Raw genomic sequence first — 23878 nt, 5'->3', positions numbered from 1 at the left:
CAAAATCTTTGCATCTGCATTTGGGTTTCCCTCTACTTGAAATGATTTCTCCTATATATCTACATGGCTTACTCTCTTACATTCTTCAAGTCTTTGCTTAATGTTACCTTATTAGTGAGGCCTTCCCAAAATAAACTATTTAAAATATACCCCCTATCATCCTACAGTTCCCCATCCTTATCCTTAATTTACTTAGTACTTATCACTTATTTATTTGTTTGTATTTGTCTGTCTCCCCTCACTGTAGTATCAGGTCCAGAGAGCAGAGACTTTTTTTCTCTTGCTCACGTAATTCTATAACAGGAACATGCTTAACACATAGTAGGCACTGCATAAAAATAGCTTAATGGGCTTATTCAGAGCTTTGAGGGACACTATATCATGCATAAATCTTACTTTAATTTCCCATAGTCCACATTTTCCTTTAAGATAGATTTATTGGACAGCCTGTGGTGGCTAAAACATAAAAATATTCAAATGCTTTTCTGGCTACAAATCAATCTGTTCCATTCCTAAGGGTATTGACCAAGTATATACTGGGTAGGTCTTTGGTTCCAAATCTCTATTTTGACACTATGCAGAAAAGAGCTAACATAGTAGGCCTGAGACTGTTGTACTTCTAGAGGACTGCTTGCAAGGTTGACTCAACTGGCAGCTGAGAGCTTAGATTTTGGGAAAGATTTCACCACACTAACCAATAAGAATGACTCACCGTGCCAGATTGTGCAAATAATATGGCTTATGCTAAATACCTGCCTTCCTTCTAGCAGTCTGGAATGCTAAGCAAAGGCTGTTTAAGTGACCACTTCCCAGTAAAAAGCCTGGAAATGAGTTTCTAATGAACTTCCCATTTCACACGTATTGTCACAACTCATTTCTGGGGCAATTAAGCACATCCTGTGTGACCACTAGGAGAGGACTCTGGAATCTTGCACCTGTTTTTTTTCCACATATTTCCCCACGCACCTTTACCCTTTGCTAATTTTACATTATATTATTCCACTGTAAAAAAATAACAGCAATGAGTGAAACTATAGACTGAGTCCTGTGACTCCTCTTAGCAAATCATCAAACCTTGGGGGAAGGTGTCTTGAGAGCCTCTGATCTGTGCACTCACAGAACTCTTAGTGAATGCCTTTTATGTGCCAAACATTGTGCTTTGACCCTAGTGAATGGAGATAGAGCATAAATGAGCTTGTGGGCTTCATTTACTTATTTTACTCCTCTAAAGACCTGGATTTTTTCAAACTGAAGCACCCTACCTCCTGCTCCAGGATTCCTCCAGAGGCATACCCTTATCAGGAAGCATTCCTAGCCACAGTCACATGATAGAAATAATGAAGAAAGAAACCCTGTGGAAAAGAAGGATCCACAAGAGCCAAGAACATCCAGGTTCCAGTGCCAGCCCCATCGTAATTTCTTTCCAGCTCTCCAAAGTGAACAAACGGTAGGTTCCTGACGCAGATTAAACCTCCTTTTTTTTAAGACCTGCAGATGGAGCACAAAGGTATTTATCAAGGTTTCCATTCTGGTTTTTAGAATCTGCCATTAATAGTTTTGGATTTGAAATATTCAACTCCACAGTCTAATGTAGAAAGACCATTTCTGACCAAAAACACAATAGTAAATGCAAAACATACATGTTTTGTAGTAAATGTAATAGTAGAAGTGCTTTTGGTAAGAAGTAGTCTGCCACTTAATGCTACATATAACCTCCTAAGCCTCCATTTCTTTCTTTACTTCAGAAAGACTATTTTGCCTTTGTACAAAATCCTGATTTGTCTATCACATGCATTCCTATTCAAGTCTAATCACTGGTCTTCAGGAAAAATACTTTTAAAAGACCAGCTAAAATAATCAAGGAGATGGATGCACTTCTGCATGCAAACAGACTAAAGTGATTAGGATTCTTGGGCCTAGAAATACCAAGATTTAACAAATATATTAGTGCCATGAATAATTCATTTACCAAATCCCTAAGTCATCAGTATTGATCACATGAATTGAAAATAAGAGCAAAGTTTTAAATAGAAAATAGGCAAGATTATTTTGTATGGTGTGGAGTATACTTTAAAAAAATCATCACAATAAGAAACACAGACTGAGATTTTTCTTTTTTTTTTTTTTTTTAATCTACATGAGTTTCCTATTGCTGTGTAACAAATTACCACAAACTTGGCAGCTTAAAACAATACCCATTTATTGTTCCCAGTTCTATGGGTCAGAAGTCTAGGAGCAGTTTGGCTGCACTTGCTGTTCAGGGTGTTAGCCAGGCTGTGATTTTTATCAGGCTCTAGAGAAGAATCTGCTTCCACACTTATTCTAGTTCTTCACAAATACAATTCCTCACAATTGTAAGGAGGTCTGAGGTCCCTATCTTCTTGCTGGCTATAGTCTAGCAGCCACTCTCAGCTCTTAGAGCCCACCCATCCATCCCTGCCACATAGTACCCTCCATCCTCAAAGCCAACAAAAGAGAATCTCCCTTGCATCAAATCCCTCTGACACTTAAAATTTCTTTCCAAGAAGAGCCCAGGTCTTTTTAAGGGTTCATGTGGTCATACCCACTAATTACAATCTCCCAATCTCAAGAACATTTCAAGATTTGGGACTTTAATTACTTCTGCAAAATCCCTTCCCAGCAGCACTTAGATGAGTTGTTTAATTAAATAACTGGGAGAAAGTGTATATATACCAGGGTACTGATAATCTTAGGGGTCATCTTAGAATTGTGCCCACCACAAAATCCTAATGTACAAGTCTCATAAAGTTGGGATTTTGTAAATGTTTCTAATCTTTGAGATTAATAGAAAACAAGAATATTCTTTCTCATCATAACACAGCCCTTTGTGCCTTTGTTAAAAACAGAATTGGGGCTGGATAAAACTAAATCCAAACCAGAATGGGAATCATTTTGATGTTCAAAATTTTTAACTTTAATAACTTTTCTTTAGATTTTTCCCATTTGCTTAATCAGATCACCAATAATTGATTTCTTTTCTATTTTTTTATCCTTCTCTCCTCAGGCTTAATTAGTAATCAACTGACCAAAATCCATATAGATAGCCTTCTATTACAAATAAGCATTGGGAAGACACACTGTCAACCAAAATAAATGTGTGGTGTCTTCAAGAAGTTCACTATTGAATAAAAGAAGCAGAACATAATGGAAGAGAGATACACAAACAAATGTACAGAAATCCCACTATCAAATATCATGCACTGAGCAGAGCGATTTCTTCATGGGCTACAGGACTAAAAAACACTGCCTTGAGGAAGCTCTACCCTATAATAAGAAGACAGCCTTTGGGGGTGAAAGACCTGCATCCTTTTCTGCTTATCTCATACTTAATCTCACTTGATTACTATGTGACTTGGAGAAACTGTTCTGACTTCTTGGAGCCCTAGACTCCTCATCTATAAAAATGAGATGAAAAATAGTTCTAACCCCCAGGCTATTGTGAGATTTAAATGAAATAATGCACATATGGCACTTTGTATTGTACCTTTATACACAGATGATAATATATGTTTAATATTATTATCATTTGAATAGAGTAAATTATGAAAGCTTCATGAAAAGCACACTTTCTCTGTATATCCTTAAGACTTCATATGGACTTGTGTCACAGCTCTTATCCCTACTACTTCTTACAATTTTCTTTACTCTTGTCTGTCCCTCCTAACAAATTAGGCTTCTAAAAGACAGAATCTGTATATTTCCTGTCACCTGTACTAAGTACGTGCTTAATAAATATACATATATATTTTGGATAAAGGGACTGAATAAGTTCTTACCAGTATTTTGAAAAATGGAAATCATTAACCTTGGCAGAAGAAAGGAAAGAGCAGCTCTGGTAGGCAGTAAGCAAGATATATCCAGAGATTAGAGGGAACATGTAGCTTGTTGTAGGGAATACCAAGTCATCAATGAGGATAACTGATGTGTTACCCATTAGTTTCAGAGAGGAGTTTCAGCAACCAAGTTTTGACAAATTTATAGAGTAATACTAAGGAAATACCCAAATGCCAACTTTCTCATTTTAAAAAGTAAATCAGTTTAATTTTAATACTTTGGTTAGGTCTGATACATATGTCTCCTGTTTCTACCTGTGTCAAACGCATTTGTCCCCTTTACTCTCAAGCAACATCAAAGACAAATCAAGAGTTGAATTCTTCCATCTCTTCCATCTCTATCACCTTTAAATATTCAGTAAAAATATTCAAATATTCAGCACAGTTCGACCCAACAAGAAACCTATTCTTTTTACCTAACTTCAAATTGGCCAGTGAACAATTAAATTGAATAGTTTGTCAATGATTTAACATCTATCCTGCTATATTAGATGTATACAATCTTGACCTATCTTGTTACATTTTGATTTCAGTTCGATAGAAGTCAAACAAATTATTTTATAAGTTAATTTTGAAATATCTGCCCTGTAGATAAATTCTTACCTGTCATGGTAAAGTCTAAAACAAAAATATGCTGCCAAATTTTGAACTCTTGAAGGTAGCCTTCTTTGATAGACTCTAGGTCACAGAATACCATTTTGTTCCACATCTTCCCTTTTAATTAAATGTCCACAGCACAAACTTCAAAAAGGACACTTGTTCCTAGAATAGGTTATGTTCTGCAAAGCAAAGCAAAGCAAAGCAAAAATCAGGGTGAGTGGTTTTTATGCAGAAACACAGATATGCAAAACCAGTACTAGAGTTGACCCAATTATTTTAAATATAAGAGAAGAGGCCTGATGCTACCAATCTATCTTCCTAGACCTTCCACAAAGAAATGGTCCTTAGAGTCAGATATTCCTACAAACATCGTGACAGGGGCCAGTTTGCTTAAATTTCATCTGTAAAATGGGGATAAAATCTCTTATATATTGATATTGTGGGATCAAATGAAATTACATATGTGAAATTCTCATTGTAGTATATGGCATAGTATAAATGCTAAATAAATGATAAATGTCATTATTATGTCATCAATGAAGAAAATTACCTTAGTAAATTGATACATCAATTGCGATGTTTTGGAGAATAGCTAAATTTAACTGTATTGCTGTGCTATGACCAGTAGCCTAAGTTTTATAAGCAGATCAGCTGCCATTTTTTCTGAGCTTGTGTTTTCATTCTTTTTTTTTTTTTTAAGTGCATGCAGATCTGATAATTTGTGGGCTGATAGTTTGCTATAGACTGTAAAGTCAAGTCAGTAAGTCAGTCAGGGAAAAGTAGGTCTATGAAGGTTGAAGGTGAAGAAGCTGCTTTAGTTACTGATTCACTGCAAGTAGAATGATCATCTCTGCAAAAAAATTTTAGTACCCTGTCCTTAATTCTGTCCCAATGTATAATTTCAACATGTAATCCCCCGTATTAGTCTATTGCTGCTATAGCAGATTACTGAAATCAGATGGCTTAAACAACACAGATTTATTATCTTGTAATTCTGGAGGTCCAAAGTCTGACATGAATCTCACTGGGCTAAATGTGAAGCTGTTAGCAGGGCTGGTTCTTTCTGCTTTGATTGTGCTAATTTTGGAATTGTTTTCTTTCTATAAGCAAATATCAACTAACAGGGGATAGAGAAGTAGAGATGTTTGCTGAACTTTAGGAGTCAGACTTGAGCTAAACATTTACTAGGATAGTTGGGTTAATTCTTTCATAGGTATAGGCTAACAACCATATCATTTCAGTAGAAGAAATTGATAAAAAAAAAAAAATCTTTGTGCCTGAGAGTAACATACTTGAACTGTAATCATTACCTTCAAACTATAATCATTATTCTGCTATTTTTCTCTTAATTTACAAAAAGAGGATTGTCAAATCTGTAACTTTGATGTTAGACTCGTTCTTCTCAACTATAGCTGCATTGTTACATTTATTTGTGAATGCTACATATTAAAGATATAAACGTAAACACAATCAAGCTCTTGCAGCAGAGTATTAGCAGGAACATGAAAGATTTGGAACAAAATCATATGTAGAACAGCTGGAAGAATTTGGAATATTAAATCAAGAGAGAAAGCATTTGATAGGTCTAAAAAGCAAGGAAGGGTGGAAACAAGTTTAAAAATGATTTAATATAAACCTTCTAAGTGCTTACTATGAGCCTGGGACAGCACTAAGTGGGAGAGTACTATGATGATTAAGACCCACACTCTTCCCTTCTGTGGGAAAAATACACACATAATAGATATTTTAACATAATATATTAACAGATGTCTTCAAGCTATATTCATGATAGCTATTTTGAAAGTTTGAATTCAGGCTGTCATGAGGATGTGAGATCCATTAGCTTAGTGCCATTATAATTTCATGGTCTCTAACCTCAACAGGACCATGTCAGCTTGTTTTCCTGTTCTTCTCAGAGACTAGTTCAAGCCTACTCCCAACCTCATCTCTAAAATGGGAATAATGGTAATTAAGCCATAGGATTGCTTCGGGGATTAACTGAATTAGTTCATGTAAAATTTCACAGCAAATCGCCTGAAACATACAGTTCAATAAATGTTTGACATCATTATTACTCTCAAACTTCTCATTCCTTGCTCCATCCTCCCTCACCTTTTCTTAACAGATGACTCTGCTTTCAACTTTACCATCTTGAAATTCCCCTCATATCTGGCCATTGAACCAAAAAAGTAACTTGCATCTATGTCTGTTTTTCTTCCTTCCCTCCTATCACAGTGAAAGAGAATTACCACCTCCTCTTACTGAAGGCTAATCTTTCTACCAGTTCTCCAGGGACTCTTCTTTTTCCTCCTGAGGAACTTAATCATCTTACATTCTTCCATCTTTCTTTCTCATCAATATGTGAACATGCTAAAGTTCTACCCTTCTTCAAAAAGAAAAATCCTTCCTGAACTCATATTCCTCTCACTGCCTTCCTCTCTCCCCTCTCCTTCACACTCTAAATGGTCCAAAGCATGTTCTACACTCCCTGTCTCCACTTCCTCACCTCCCACAACCCATCACATTCTGGTTCCCACTCTCAGCCATTTCCACAAGAAATACTTTTACCAAGCTCATTAATAATTATCTCACTTATAAATGTAATAATTAGGTTTTAATTCTTACCATACTTGACCTCTTGGTAGCAATTGGCACAGTAAACTACTCCTTCCTTTTAAAAAACCTCTCTCTTCCACTTTATTCTACAGCATCACCCTAAACGGAATTTCCTCCTACTTCAGCAGCAGGGCCTTCTCCTATTCTTCCTTTCCATGTTTTAAATAGGGTGTTTTGCCACTCAACTTTTCTCATTTTACTAATTCTCCCTGAAAATGTTCATTTTCCTATATCTTTAGCTATTACCTATATGCGGATATTATCTGATCCACAGTTAATGCCAAAAAAATCTTCATGAGCTCCAGACTCATATATCCCATTACATATTGGTCATGAACCTTTTAATATTCCATAGACACCTCAAACTGAACTCATTATCCCCCTTATAGCATATCTTTTCCTATTTTCCCTCAGTGAATAAGATTACCATCTTCCCAGTTACTCAAGCCAGAAACCTGGGTATCATCTGTGGGGGTCCACTGTGTGGCCTACCATCATAGCCTATATAAAGGGCACTCTCTCCTGCTAGCTGCACAGTACACACTGCTGCCTTCCATCTCCTCACACTACTGATTGTACTCCCCAGATATCTTACATTTTCCTTTCATCCCACTACCACTCCTCTAATAGTTCTCACCATTTCTTGGCTGTATCACAATGAATCCTAATTGGCCACCCTGCTTCCTCTCATATCCAACTAATTTTTTCACCCACTGAAGTTAGTTTGATCCTTCTAAAATGTAACTATGAGGGGTGCCTGGGTGGCTCAGTCAGTAAAGCATCTGACTCTTCATCTTAGCTCAGGGCTTGATGTCAGGATCATGAGTTGGAGCCCAGTGTTGGGCTCCAGACTGGGTATGGGAGCCTACTTTAAAAAAATGTAAATATGACTATGTTCTCTTCTTAATGCTATTCTTCTTTAATTATTCACTATTTCCATGAAGATATAGTTTGAAATCTGTCAAGACTTACCCTGTTTGCTTCTCTAGTCCTCAACTCACATGATTAACTATTATCAGTTGAACATACTTTCTTTTCTCTGGACCCTTGAATATTCCATTTCCTCTGTTGGTAAAACTTACTCTCTTCTTTGTTTAGATATTACTGCCTTCAAAGAGTATGAAAGACATTACTTCTGATTATACCTACATTAATCTTCTCAGACTCTCAGGACAGGGAGCATGTCTGTCCTTTGCAATATTGTGTCTCTGGTGCTCAGCATAGATCCTAGAATTTAACATGTATATAAAATATGTAAAAAAAAAAACAAATTGGTAAATATAAACCCAAGAAATGAAACAAAAAATTAAAAATTTATATTATTCAATATAATTCAAATAATCACTAAATATTCACTAAACTTATGAAGAGAATTGGATTCTCTTGGACAATTCAGTTGTCCAAAGTGGGCAGAACTAACAAAATTAATTAATAAATGAATCAATAGGATGTAATGAGTTCAACATTATAACTACTGCTGCATACCTGATGATATTACCTAAGGGCACTGAGGATGCATAAAGACCTCTCCTATGAATTGACTTTTCTTGGTTAAAAATGTTTTTCTCTGTGTTGTGAAATGTTTGCTAGATGAATGAATGTGTTTTAAAATTTTACAGTCTGTCTTTAATTATCAATTATATATATTTACATAACTGTAAACTTCCAGAGGGTAACAGAAAATCTTCAGCTGGCCTTGTGTAGTCATGAAAATTGTAAGTACAGTAGATATATTAATGCAGAAAATACATGTACTGCATTTTAAAAGTGGTCCCTAGAAACACAAACAATTATAAATGAAGTTGTCTGAGTTCTAAGTTCTAAAGAAAGAGAATAAAACCTTTTAGAATTTTTTGCAAGGTGGAGATAAAAGCTGGAATAGTCTTTGTCCCTTGTGATAATCGAAATGGCTCTATTTCTTCCTAATACTTATATTAAAAAATATATATACTTGGAGATAACTGAATACTTATAAGGAAATTTCCTTAAATACTGAAAGTAAATGTCTAGTAATTGTGCATTCTTTAAGAGCTAGAATTGACCTCAAATTTTAAATTAAATTTATAAAAGTGTGAAAAAATATTCAGATTATTTTCATAAAGAAAAAATTAGATAAGTAGAAATCAGACTTGGAGGCAACAGGATGGCCAGGCTCTAAAGTAATCTAAAATAACAGGTTTTATGCATGTTTTGCAGCAATTACTCTAATTGATAGTGTATGATTTTAAAAGCACTTTTGCAATTTTTCCTCTATATAATACTTCGTTGAACAATTATTTACTTATGTTAATATGTTCAGAAGATAACACAAGTTAACAATTTACTTGAAAGGATAAAAAAAAGTGGACACCTAAAGAAAATAATATTTTCAAACAGAAAATAGTATCTTCTCATTCTCAAGAAAACAGAGTAGCTCACCCTACCACTGCTATACAAAATTAACAACACATTGACTATTCTTCTCCAGCACAGATGTCCTATATCTAAACAAGCAACTTGAACATTTTTATTCGAGAGTCAAAACAATATGCCTTTAGAAACTCCACAGATTTAAACATATGGAATCTTTACAAAGATGGAGAGAATTTTTCAATAGCCCCAATTTTTGTTCAACTAAAATAAACAAATTTTGCTTTCAGAGAGGCAGCACCTTTGGGGGGAATCAGACAGACGTGGGTTTAAATCATAGCCATTACCCTCTAACTGGCTCTGCAGGAAAAATTTTAAGTCTCATCTTGGCAGACAGTAAGCCTAGAGGTCCCTAGCAAAGGGATGCTGGTGTTTACTTCCTTTGGATGTTGTTAGCTAGAGAAGCAAGACAGACTATGAATACAGACTCTGAAGGTCCTTTAGAGGGCAAAGTCAGCAATCAGAGAAAAGTAAATGTTGGAACCAGCCAAAATGATGGGAGAAAAACTTCTAAGTTTTAACTATGCCAACACAGACAGAGCAGACTGTGGAAGGCTGTTGTTCTTAAGGGTGAAGGGTGCAGAGAATGAAGAGAAGAGTTGATATTGAAAGTTCACGACCGACTAGAAGCAAGTGTACAATGATAACTAAGTCAGCTGACGTTGCTGATTTAAACGACAGCATGGGTTACAAGGTCACTAAGGGATAAGGAAAAATGAAAGGGAAACAAATGGGACAAGGGAGAGAAGTGAGTTTAGTGTATATATCCTCTAAGATATGCAGGTATATCCCTAGGGGACAATAATATTTCAGGGATGGTAGGAGGAATAACAGAAACTAAAAGTGCTGACAGAGGTAAGATAGGCATGCTAAATCTCAGCAGAGAAACCATCTAAAAAGTTTGTCACTAATATGTGGAATCTAAAAAATCTGGACTCAGAGAGAAGAGTGGAAGATATCAGAGGCTGGGGGTGGGGGAATTAGGGAGATGTTAAAGGGTACAAACTTGCAACTAGAAAGTGAATAAGTTCTGGAGATCTAACGCAAAGTATAGTGATGATAGTCAACAATACTACATGTGTTATATACTTCAAAGTTACTAAGAGACTAGATCTTAAATGTTCTCACCACAATTAGCTAACACTATGGTGATAGCTAATCATATTGCAATATATAAATGTATCAAATCATCATGTTGTAAACTTGAAATTTACACAAGGTTATATGTCAATTATATGTCAATTAAAAAAAAATTGTCCAATGCAGCAGAGAGAACTGGCAGATTTTAGATTATAAGACACCATTGAATTTGACAGAGGCTGATCTCTGGTGACTTGTGAGAGCAATGACAGGACTGTGTGGGGTAATCAATCATACTGTGGTAAGGAGCAAAGGAGATGTGAGAAAAGAGAGGCAAAGGGTGTATAAGGCCCATTAAGATGGTTGACAGGAAAGAAAAGGAAGGAGTTGCCTTGGTAGCTTGAGGTATAGACAAAATTAGAAACATATTTCTGAAGATTGCCAAAAAGTCTTGAGCAGCTTTTAAAGCTGAAAATTTTTTTTAAAAAAAGGAAATTTAAGGTGCAAGAGTATGATGAGAAAGTCTCAGAGAATTGTAGAGACTGGTAGCAAGAATCCAATAGATGAAGTCAAAACAGAGTAAAAATAGGAAAAGTTCCTGACTTCAGACAAGATACAAAAATGTAAATAAGTTTGTAGGATTAGCCTCTTATTCTTTGGAATGATTCATCAGTAATAAAGAATGCTTACAATGTTGAATTGACTTAACACTTTCATTTATGCTTTTATTAACTAAATTCTACTTAGGACATACTCAGTTTAAAGAGTAAAAATATTAATAGATTTGAAATTTTATAATGCTGTCATAAGGTTAGTCTTCCAAGATAAATAATCTTCCTGGATGTTACATGAAAACAATGAATCATGGATCACTACATCAAAAACTAATGACGTATTGTATGGTGACTAACATAACACAATAAAATTAAATTAAATTTATAAAAAAGAAAAAAATAATCTTCCTGGAACCTTTGTAGTCATTTTTATCTCAACAATTCAAGGCTCTTATAAGATTTTACCAACTATCTCTTAAATATAGCTTTTTCCCCATTAATGTGATAAGACTTTAAAAATAGAGGAAAAATAGCTTCATTTCCATGAAAATTGCAAAACCAATTTCCTCATTACTTATGACCATTAAAATTTTTCATTCTATTTCTTAAATTAATATTTCTCCCAATAAAAACACAGACTTTATTACACAGTGTAAATATCAGGAAAACAACCTAAGGCTGAACTCTACTCACTGCTATGTAAATTTATTAAGCCTTGGATAATTAACAGATGTTTTTTCTATATTCAGTGTTTATTATCCTGTAATCCTTGCTAAAATGAGTAAGTATTTTATATGCTATATAACCAAAAGGTAAAAATTCACTCAATTTATAGTCTAATTAAAATTCCTTATTAACGTTTTACCATTTTTAAAAGAAAATGAGCATTTAGAAATCTAAATGGTTTAAGATTAGCATGTTTTTTCCATACAAGTTTTTGTACATGTTTGTTTCATAGGGAATGTATGTTTATAACCATAAATGGATTATAGAAAATATTTGTAAAGTCCCTATTTACTGGGCAATTTTACTTATTTACTCATTTACTCCTCACAACAACCATCTGAGGGAGAACCTGTTACTATTTTCATTTTATAGATGAAAAAGTAAGAAAAGAGGTTAAGTAATTTTCCCAAAGTCATACAGCTACTGGATGACAGAGGAAAGATTCAAACCCAGACTGTGTGGCTCCCAAATCTGCCACTGTGAACACTGTACTATCGTGTCTTCACTGGTTTTAATTATGGGTTAAATACCTGGCTTGGGTTAATCTCAAATGACACCAAAAACAATTCATTGAAAAATATATATCAAAATAACTAAACAATCTTTTCTACATAATTTCAAACAGAAGCTATTTGAATTGAGTAAAATTACTACAAATTCTGAAATTGTGTAGACAAGACCTTTTCTAGACACAAATAGACAATCACTCGAGGAAAGCTTCGCATATCAGTAAGCAACTATTCAGACTTGAATTCATATTCCTGCAAAGGTTGCATTAACTTCTTCAAGACCTAAGAGTTATCATTTCATATGTGAATATACTGGAGAAGTAATTTACCTGACCTCTCCTTACGAGCATTTGAACAAAGAATCTAATACTTAATTTATTGTGTATCTATACCATACTAACCTCTTTCTGAGAAGAAGCTTATGAAATTCTCAAATACTATCAACTTTCAATAGCAGATTTTTTTTCATGTACCCAAAGAAAGATCCCAGCTCATTGTCGCTTTGGTAACCATGGATCCAAAGCAAAGTACTCATGAATAGAAAGGTGAGTCTGTGGTATTCCTTGACTAGCCAGGACAGAGCTAAGCTCTCTTTAAAAGGCCCTCCTGTACATGTGGTTGGAGGGACATGAGCAACCAATTTTTCTATGAGTTCTCAGCCAAACAGACTTAACTTGAACCTCTATTAGTCTTGTAGGTATGTTCTATTATTCAGTTTTCCAAGGGTTCTGAACAAAACCACTTCCTTGTAATCTTTACTCTGACTATTTAAGAAGCATACAAAGAGCTGTCATGTGTCACAAGCTCTAAACCATTTGATTGAATTTCTCAGGCCTTTTCTCCTAACCAGTTATAATCTAACATTGACAGCAGTACCGTAACTTCAACTAATACTATTTAATATAGACAAAATTATTATTTTAATCCATAAACTACCTGTAGTAATTTTTTCTTTCTTTAGAGGAAAACATAATTTGCATCAAAGGGAAAACCTTTATATACTCCTTCTCTTTGTAGAGATGAGTCAGAAAAAGAGAAAAGGTGAGATTCAGGGCTAAAGGGATATTGTTTAATAAAGCATTTCACTAAATTTTTAGATATAAAAGAGAAGTCCAAAACTGATCTTGGAGACTAGGCCAGAGAACTCAGACTTACTCTGATGATAATTGATGAGGCTAGAGACAAAGTTAGCAAAAATGACTAAAATGCTCCTTTTAAGAATAGGAATGTCTTATATTCAGTTACACGTCCCCCACCTGTGATTTAAAAACATTTTTATTGCTCCAAAACTTCAAGGTTCACTCTGTATACCTGAAAACTTGATCTAGTGAGAATTTGTGAATGTGTGTGTGTGATTTAAGGAAAGGGATGGAGATCTTTCTGGGAGTGTCATGAAAAAGAAAAAGGAAAGCATATGATGTGAGATCTCAACGTGATCCAGAAAGAAACCAATTTGCCAGTAAAGAAGAGCTTGCAGCCCAAGATGTCTAGGAAAAAGGCATACAGTCCCCTTGGGATTCAGCCACATTTCATTTGGATTTTAGAGGCCAGATCCCCCTGGCACTCATCTGAGTAAGCTCCTAAAGCTGTGTCTCTAGCATTACTGTTTCACCTGCTACAAATTTGAACTATACAAACTCCTGTGTACCCAATATCAGGATGACAAGTATATTTTATTTATATTCATCAATTCTGATTGACTATGTTCTTAAAAGAAAATCCATTAATATTATTTAAGAATAAAAAAAATAAAGTCATCAAGATGGCGGCCGCGAAGGACGGTTGTGGCTTAGGAGAAGTGGCCACAGGGAACGGGCGGCGGCTCCACCTAGGGATTCCTGAGGCCGTGTTTGTGGAAGATGTAGATTCCTTCATGAAACAGCCTGGGAATGAGACTGCAGATACAGTACTAAAGAAGCTGGATGAACAGTACCAAAAGTATAAGTTTATGGAACTCAACCTTGCTCAAAAGAAAAGGAGGCTAAAAGGTCAGATTCCTGAAATTAAGCAGACTTTAGAAATTCTAAAATACATGCAGAAGAAAAAAGAGTCCACCAGTTCACTGGAGACCAGATTCTTACTGGCAGATAACCTGTATTGCAAAGCTTCAGTTCCTCCTACTGATAAAGTGTGTCTGTGGTTGGGGGCTAATGTAATGCTTGAATATGATATTGATGAAGCTCAGGCATTGTTGGAAAAGAATTTATCGACTGCCACGAAGAATCTTGATTCTCTTGAGGAAGACCTTGACTTTCTTCGAGATCAATTTACTACCACAGAAGTCAATATGGCCAGGGTTTATAATTGGGATGTAAAAAGAAGAAACAAAGATGATTCTACCAAGAACAAAGCATAATGCTGACAATTAAAAATGTGGTTCAGTTTTCCAAACATGTTATTTTAAATACCCCAAAGTTTATCCCTAAAAAAAAAAAATAAATAAAGTCATGATAAATTTATTTTTAGATTTGCCCTTCTTCTAGCTTCTAATAGTACTTTTCTCTTTCGTATAGAGACTTAGAAATCAGAAACAAATGATCAGTGCCAAATTATATAATTTTAGTGATTTAATCATTTTTAGACAAATTAAACATGCTCATTCTCAAGCTTTGCCTTAATTCAATTTATGAACCATTAATTTAAAAATAAAGCTGAGGGGCGCCTGGGTGGCTCAGTCTGTTAAGCATCTGCCTTCGGCTCAGGTCATGATCCCAGGGTTCTGCTCAGCAGAGAGTCTGCTTCTCCCTCTCCCTCTGCTCCTCCCCCTGTGCGCTCACTTGCACACACGCTCTCTCTCCCTCTCTCATAAATAATAAATAAAATCTTTAAAAAAATTTTTTAAAAAGAAAAATAAAGCTGAGAGTGATCTATATACCAATAATCCCATACCCTAATTTTATATCCCTTCCTTCTTTTCTTTTCAGAAATATTTATTAACTACATATCATGTGTCTGGAACATTACACACCAATGGAAAATAGATTCAGAGTGGGAGGTAACTGTATATAATCAAGGGAAGGCTTACCCCTTTGGACCATCTGGACCTAAGTGACTCAAGCAAAGTGGACATCATACCCTCTACCCATCAATCTCATGTTACTTTCACTGCACTTATATTATCCTAGGTTTCTATAAAAATCTCTCTCAAAAGAGTAGATCAAGTGCCTGAAATTCTTTTTCCCTCCTCTTTTCAAAAATTACGATGAAGACCTAACTGGTACATTTATATCTAGCCTTTTAAAATGAGTGCCCCTTTTATGGCATTGACTTCATAGGGATAGGATCAAATGTTCAAATTTTGTTCCTAAATCACTGAAATATTTTAGTTTAGTCCTTTCCAATATCATTTCAAAACTGAACAGTGACAACAGAATAATCGCTCTAAATGTTCATATGAAAGAGCCATTTAAAACTTTGGACTATATTCCTTCTAGACAAAGGACAAAAGTAAAATTCATTAATCCTGTTCTGTAGAATGCTGTCATTGGAAGTGCTACAATGAATTGCCACAGTGGCAGAGAAATATTCAAGGCTTTTTGAAAATACCAATTTCAAGATATAGTTGAATCATCTCTAAAACACTATTTGGGATATTTTCAGAGAACTGAATGTGTTTTCTTGTTCATCTAATTACCTGAGGTAAGCGCTTCCTTCGTGGTCAGTCTGGTGAACACAATCCTGCCATATGAATGGGATGATTCTTATTCACAGGTCTCTGTTAAATCAGAAAAAAGCAACCTCTTACTAATCCCCAATCACATATATTTTCCCTCCATCTGGAAATACATATCCTGTACAAATGTCCTTTGCTTCTAGTCATTGTTAAAAGAAGTGACAAATCATTCTCCTTATGATTTATATGGCCTGGAAGAAACCATGATTAGGTTTCTTCCCTAGTTTAACTCATCAAGATTGATTTAAGTAAAAGTGCCTTTGCCAAAACTGAGGACTACAATGATCTCGCAGAAAGAAAAAAAATATATAGTAACAGTGATGGTAATTTTTTTTTAAAGATTTTATTTATTTATTTGACAGAGAGAGACAGCGAGAGAGGGAATACAAGCAAGGGGAGTGGGAGAGGGAGAAGCAGGCTCCCCACCGAGCAGGGAGCCCGAAGCGGGACTCGATCCCAGGACCCTGAGATCATGACCTGAGCCGAAGGCAGATGCTTAACGACTGAGCCACCCAGGCACCCCCAGTGATGACAATTTAAAAGAGAAATCTCCCTCTTGGATTTAGTGTTTTTATCTTTTATAAACACACATTTTAAAATGATCATTGTGACAGACAAAATAATGGCCCACGAAGATGTCCATATTCTAATCCCTAGAACCTACGAATATGTTACCTTACATGACAAAAGCAACTTTGCAAATGTAATTAAATTAAAGACCTTGATATGGGGGATTATCCTGGATTATCTCAATGTAATCACAAAGGTTCTTGTAAGAGAGAGGCAGAAGGATATGTCACAGAAGGAGATGAGACAATAGCAGCAGAGCTTAGAGTGATGTGGGTCCATGCCAACGAATGCAGGCAGCCCCTAGACACCTCTAGATGTTATAAAAGCAAGGACAAAGATTTTCCCTTAGAGCCTCTAGAAGGAATGTAGTCCTGCCAATCCATTTTAGACTTCTGACCTCTGGGAATATAAGAGTATAAATGGGTGCTCCTGTAAGCCACTAAATTTACAGTAATTTGTTACAGCAGCCATAGGAAACTTATACAACCATATTCAGTATTTTAAAATAAAAGAATGAATTCTGCTGTCACACTTCTAGGAAAACATTATAGTTTAATATTTGTGACAAAATACCGAGAGGTATTATCTGGATAAACTGGTTTTACCTAACTTAATAAATGCTCAGACTATCTGTATCAGTCATATAAATAAAAGTTCAATCGGCACCATTTTCCTCCATTTTAAAAAAGAAATAATAGATGATTAAGACATTGTCCAGCCTTTAAAAGGGAAACTTTCCAATGGCCTATTCCTCTTTCCACCTCTAACAGTAATAAAATAAAAGGATTTCCTTTAAAATGAGGATAAAATTTCTTGCTCCATTGGGGAAAATATAAAAGCATTCGTATATTACCACTTACTTCTTTAGAATAAGTATAAAAGTGTAAAAGCATTTCTTGAGCAGAGTAAATGCATAAATACATCTTGACAAAAGGAACTGAGATTATAAGTCCTTCAAAGAAACTTGCAGTCATTTCAGTGGCAGTAAAATATTGCATACCCTCTTAAAAACTGAGATAACAATGTTTGAAATATGTACATGAAAGCCCTTTGAAAATGCATCGCATGAAAGGGATCACAAGAACAGACAGCATTCAATTCTGAAGTTTTGTCAATGAAAAAGAGAAGAGGTTTTAAAATTTTGAATGTATGGGGACATTTTTCAGGGCAGCAATGGAAAATGTTAGAATGCTGATGCATGTGAACAAAGATGAGATAATTCATTGTCACTGGTAAGTGAAATAAAAGGTACTGTATGAAGAGAAGCAAATGTGTTTCTCTAAGTGAGCAGTAACTCTAAAACTGCATAGTCAAATTGGTAATCAGGGACTGGATAGAAAATGAGTATTATTTTGAGGTCTTATTGCCTATTTTAAGTATATAAGTATACTAAACTTCTATAACTTTCTTTCTTTTGTAGTAGACTTACTGTTGTCCTACAGAGGAATGCCCTTATGTTTCTGCAAGACAATAACCTCTCTCTCTCTTAACTAAAGAAAGAGTTGATCCTTAAGATCCTTTCTGGGATTGCTATTCTAAGGTACCAGTTAAGCAAAGAACATCTCAGTTGAACTACATTATCCTGGTCAAAAAAATATAGTTTGGGAGTTGTGAGTTCAAAACAGGCTTAGCTCGTGTGTTCTTTTTCAAGTATTTACCATGGAAAATGCCCCCTCCTTTTGTCCCTAGTCCTAACTAGAAGTAAATATAGAGATAATAAATACATTTAGAGTAAATGTGGAATTTACATGGAAACCAATTTTAGAGAAAAGGAGAAAAAAATCCAAAACCTTAAATCAGCTTATCACCATTAGATCAACTATTTGCAACCCTGACAGAATTATAAATCAATTACTTGGAATTCTCTCAATTTACCTCTGATGAGCATATGCATGTAAAATATAGGAGAGTCGACCAAGCTGCTAAAGGTAATTGTTCACAAAGCATTTTTACTACATTATTTCAACTGATTCTCATAACCACCTTCTTAAATGTATATTACTAAACTTAAATAACCTGAACAAGAACCCAAAGAACCTAATTCAAAGTCATATATCCAGTAACTGTAATGATCTAGAGGGAAACCTTCAGGACCAGTTTTCAAATTTCAATTATTTATTCATTGTACTAGCAGGTTGTTTGTTTTAACATAACCAGTGTTGCCAAATTAAAATGCCAAAAATAACCATATAATCCCAAAGTTGCTAACCCTTACAGAAATATTGTGAGAAAAATTAAACAAAAACCCTGAAAATGTATTGAATATTGCAATGCCTAACACAGTAGCCCAATTGTTAGATGGATTCAAGGTCAGAAGTAGAAAATTAGATTGAATAATAATGACAGGTTGCTTTTTCATAGGTCACCTGAGAACAATGCTATATTCTGATATCATAAATAGTTCTGCAGTATAATAGCCATAAGCCTCATCCATGACATTGATAATGACATTGGAAAGTGATAAACAAAAAAAGTTTATTTTATGGAAGGACATATTCTATTAAGTTGGCTTTATACTCTGTTATTAATATTTCATCAGAAGGTAGGATGGATCAATTGTGGAAAATTTTGCTGTGGGCCAATGCCAAACCTGCCAGGTAATGTTTAGTGATCAGGGAGCTTCACAGAGGGAGTGGAAACTGTGACTGGGTTGAGAGAGAACTAGATCCTTTAAAAATACAGTTCCTTAATCTATTTTGTCTCTATTCATTGTCAGGATCAATAAAAATGAATGTCACAATCAGTTTGACTCAACTAGTTTTAAAATAAACACTCAATTCTAAAAATACTTACAGAAGAAGTCTGCCAGTTATAAAAGAGAAAAAGAGAGAGAGAAATTAAAAGGATCATTTGATAGAAAAGCATTGCAATAATTATCACAATGCATATCATTATCTTTTTTCATTACTAATCACTGTTCATTTTGGCTGGTTCACTTAACTGGCTATTTTCAATCACTAAATTTTTTCAAATTTAATTTAACTAAATGTAGTGATGTCAATTATAAGCAGTGAATCAGGGAGAAACTAATGATTATAGATAATGCAATTGTCCTGGTTAGTGGCTCTAGGAGAATGTGCTAAAGCTTTATGAAGAGGAAAGTACAAAGCCAAAAGGCAGTGAACATTAGTACAGTAATATCATTTCTTAATTCAAGTCTCATGTTTTAACATTGATTAAGTACCCAGAATGTACTAGCATCTGGTCAGACCATGTAAAATTTCACTGTTTTCACCAGTAAGGGCATTAAATAAGGGCCATAAAGTTCTAAGTTACAGATAGCTATGGTCCTGAGCTTTTATTTCTAAAAGTAAAAGTAGTTAAAAATGTCTGTTGGGTATGGTATTATGCTAATCACATCACGAAGTATTATAATTCCATCCTAGATAATGATTTAGAATTCTTAGGGGTAAAAAGCTGTCAGTAATATTATTATGCCTGTGCCTTTAAAAATTATACAATCTGAAATGGAGAAATATATCTGCCATCTAAGGGTAGTTTTCCAAATATAAAATTATTTCTGTGACAAAATATAGTTAACAAAAATAATTTTACATGCCTATTTTAATTTAAATTTGGGAAAGGGAATAGAAAATCATGTTTTATTTAAAAATAATGAGACTATTGGGGATTTAAAGCTTTCTCTTCCTTCTTACTTTGTTGCAACCCATATAAGGAGTTGCTCTGTCTTATTTTGTAGTCATCCATTCTTTTCAGCCTCCACAGCCCCATAGAGTTGCTCAAGGCAAACAAGATGTTTGTATATCCAACAGATCTCATTCTCAGATTTCACCCTTAAGGCTATCATACTTAAAATCTGCAGTAAGAAGACCTAAAGAATTTGCTAGTAACACAGTTCATTTACATGAATAATTACATCAAAAATAAAACCTAAAAATTTGTATCATGTCTCTAATGACAAGAAAGCAGTAAAAGTACATTTAGTAGAAAATAAGCAAATTATGCTAATTGCATTAGGGTTCCCTTTTTCTTCATTTTCTATTTCTTAAAGTGGCTATATTACATTTACAATGAAAATGTTATGTCATTGTTTCTAAAAATGAGTCTTAAAAATCTAAGTTACCTGATATGGCTTTACTCTTTTTAAATCCTTCTCTCAAGAAGATAAACTAGTCCAGCCTGCTACTATCAAACTGAGGTACCTAAAACACTTTAAAAGAATTTTAAGGAGGGAGCATGTCAAAACCCAGCTGATGAACCAGAAATGTCCATCAGAAGTAGCAAAATTAGTTCCTTCTTCAAGACCACACATCTTACAATTTTTTACTAAATATCTTATAATTTCATAACAAGAAAGTTACATCTTACGTTGAATCATGACAACTTTTTTTCTTTTTGTCAATCTTATGATGAGTTAACATCAAATGAATTTTCCAAGAATTTGTTTAGGTATATACTCTTGCAGCTCTTGGGTGGTAATACACCCATCCCAGGCAACATGGCAAACTTCCCACTTTGGGTATTTTTGAAACTGGCCTCTGGAAATTGATGATTTCCTAAATGACGTCAGCTATGATTAGCTTTTAATAGGGAGGTCTGGAGTTCATCTCCAATATCAAATCAGTACAAATAACTGAATAACTCCTATGATTAGATATTTCCTAGGTGCTGAGGATGTAAAGAAGTATGAGACACAGACCCTGTTCTACTTGCTGTCCATTTGGGAGTTGTATCAATTAGGCTGTTTTCATTTGCAAGAATCAGAAAACTCAAAAGTAAGATAATTTATTGATTAATATCAATGGAGAGTATACAAAAAACCAATTTCAATTTTGGGTTTTTTTGTTTTTGTTTTTGTTTTTGTTGGTTTTTTTAGATTTTATTTATTTATTTGACACAGAGAGAGCGAGCACAAGCAGGGGGAGCGGCAGGCAGAGGGAGAGAGAGAAGCAGGCTCCCCATGGAGCAGGGAGCCTGATGTAGGGCTTGATCCCAGGACCCTGGGATCATGACCTGAGCCGAAGGCAGAAGCTTAACTGACTGAGCCCCCCCAGGTGCCCCCCAATTTCAATTTTGATCAAGTATTTAGGTTGACTTAATTCTCATGCTGCCTTTTCTCATGGTGGCAAAATGGCTGCAGTGTTCCCAGGTTCACATCTGCACACCACAAGAAAGAGGTCTTCTACATATTCAACTATCAAACAAAGTCTTATTTAGACCAAACCAAAATAATCACTGTGGCTATGACAATATCAAGTACTAATCTACTTAGGCTTTAGTTACAGTCCATCCTTGAACCAGTCAATAAGATTATACTGACTGGCAAATATCAATCAGAGTCAACCACTGAGGCTGGAGATGGAGTTAATATCACCCATATCCCATGGATACCATACAAAGGCAGAAGGCTGAAATGTATGCTAGGGAGGAAACTTCAAGTTTTATTAGAGCAGTCAATATGGTAATAATGAAAAGTAGGAACAACAGAGGTCAATAGAGTAATGTCACAAAAATCTTGTGAACAATTTTGGAGTATAAGGTCTTACATATGTTTTGGGTTTTATGTATATTTGTTAAATTATCATGCACTGAATTTAATTCACAATTAATTATTATGGTAATGATAAATAAGAATTTTGTAGTCCAGAAAGATAAAAGAATATCTGTGGGTTCTGGTTGTTCTGGAAAGGCACCTGAAAAAAAAAAAAGGCCCTGAAGGGGTGAAGAGTGAAGATATTCTGGCTTCGGTAATTGAGAAATAAGGCACTGTGGTGGAAGAAATAGCTCCAGCAAAGAGAAGTGTTAAACACAGAACATATTTTCTAGAATAGTCTAACCTTAAATAATAAAATGCAATGCCTTGATCATGTCATATTTTTAAAGTACCTATGTACATTGACTGCTATTCTTGGAAGATGCTGCATTAAGCATTAACTGAGACTTGTAGCTTTTGGTGCAATTATGCTTTCTTACCAAGAATGAATTAAATTTAAAAATTATACACAAACTACACACACATAAAATTTTTTCATTTTTACCATAGTTTAAAAGGAGATTTGGCAACATAGTCACATTGGCCATCCCATGTAACAATTTTAACCAGACAATATAGAAGAGATACTGAATGTTATTTTATTTAAAATCTTCCACTCAAGGGGCACCTGGGTGGCTCAGTCAGTTAAGTGGCTGCGTTCAGCTCAGGTCCTGGGATCGAGTCCCATATCGGGCTCCCTGCTCAGTGAAGAGCCTGCTTCTCCCTCTCCCGCTGCCTGCTGCTCACCCTGCTTGTGCTCTCTCTCTCTCTCACTATCTCTCTCTCTGTGTCAAATAAATAAATAAAATCTTTAAAAAATAATAAAAATAAAAACAAAAAAATAAAATCTTCCACTCAAGAAAACCTAGACTCTCCAGACCAGTGACTTTCATGAAGATTACACCACCTTTTAATATATTTTTGCTGTTTTCCTAAAATGACTTGGCTATGAAAATTGCAAGACTACGTTACCCAATGTATTTTAAATTGTAAAGTACATTCTAGGTAACATTATCTCAGAAAATGTTATCAAGTTGAGTGGGTCTGTCTGAGTTTCTTTTTCCTATTTATTGTCACATCAAAAGGAAATAGCAAAACCTAAAGCTGCTGCTCTCAGACCTCATCATTTAATATTGTTCCTTCCTATACAAACCAATGTGGAAAATGTTACCAGTTCTCAACTAGAAAATAATTGGGTTAATTGACTCCCCAAACTCCCTTAAGAAATTAGGAAAAATCTTTAAGTTTCAATTAGCTACAGTTTAACTATAAAGACTCCTCAACCAGAGTATCTCTGGTCTAGTTTATTGAGGGAAAATGAGAACTATAAGGAAACAAGTTTTCATAACAGGTCAAGAAAACTACCTCACTTTCAAAGTAATGTCCAAGATAATTTATTCAATCCTCCATTCATTTATTCAACAAATTCTTTTTGAAAGCTTACTTACTATGTGACAGGCATCATGCAAGGTATTGGGTGAACAAAAAACTAAGACTGATACAAATTCTGCTCCAACACAGGAGAGACTAGATGGGAGAGACAAATAGGCAATAACAATACCAGTAGATGCATGAAATAATGGGAACAAATAGTATAGGCATCTAACTTGGAATTACAGAATTAAAGAATCTATCCTAGAAAAAAATTTTAAGTGCCTAAGCTGAGAATTACATGATGACTAAAGTTATCTAATCAAAGAAAAGTGTTCAGAAAGGAACAGAATATGTGAAGGCCTAGAGGCTAGAGAGCATGGTATAAACTCCAGAACCTAAAAGACCTCACAAAAGAGAGC

General features: G+C 34.9%; 1 long non-coding RNA gene and 1 pseudogene across 1 annotated transcript; one reads left to right on the top strand and one right to left on the bottom strand.

Annotated features, from left to right (window-relative positions):
- Nucleotides 1–1044: 1044 nt before the first annotated feature.
- On the bottom strand, nt 1045–16060 carry LOC144379676 (uncharacterized). The gene is made up of 3 exons (XR_013443006.1): nt 15983–16060; nt 4458–4633; nt 1045–1488 (listed from the first exon to the last, which is right to left on the bottom strand). It is a non-coding gene; the product is annotated as an uncharacterized LOC144379676 (long non-coding RNA).
- On the top strand, nt 14111–14732 carry LOC118518263 (prefoldin subunit 3 pseudogene; annotated as a pseudogene).
- Nucleotides 16061–23878: the final 7818 nt, after the last annotated feature.

The sequence above is a fragment of the Halichoerus grypus genome, chromosome 12, assembly GCF_964656455.1.
Source record: "Halichoerus grypus chromosome 12, mHalGry1.hap1.1, whole genome shotgun sequence".
Lineage (NCBI taxonomy): Eukaryota > Metazoa > Chordata > Mammalia > Carnivora > Phocidae > Halichoerus > Halichoerus grypus.
This window is presented reverse-complemented; position numbering and strand designations above follow the sequence as displayed.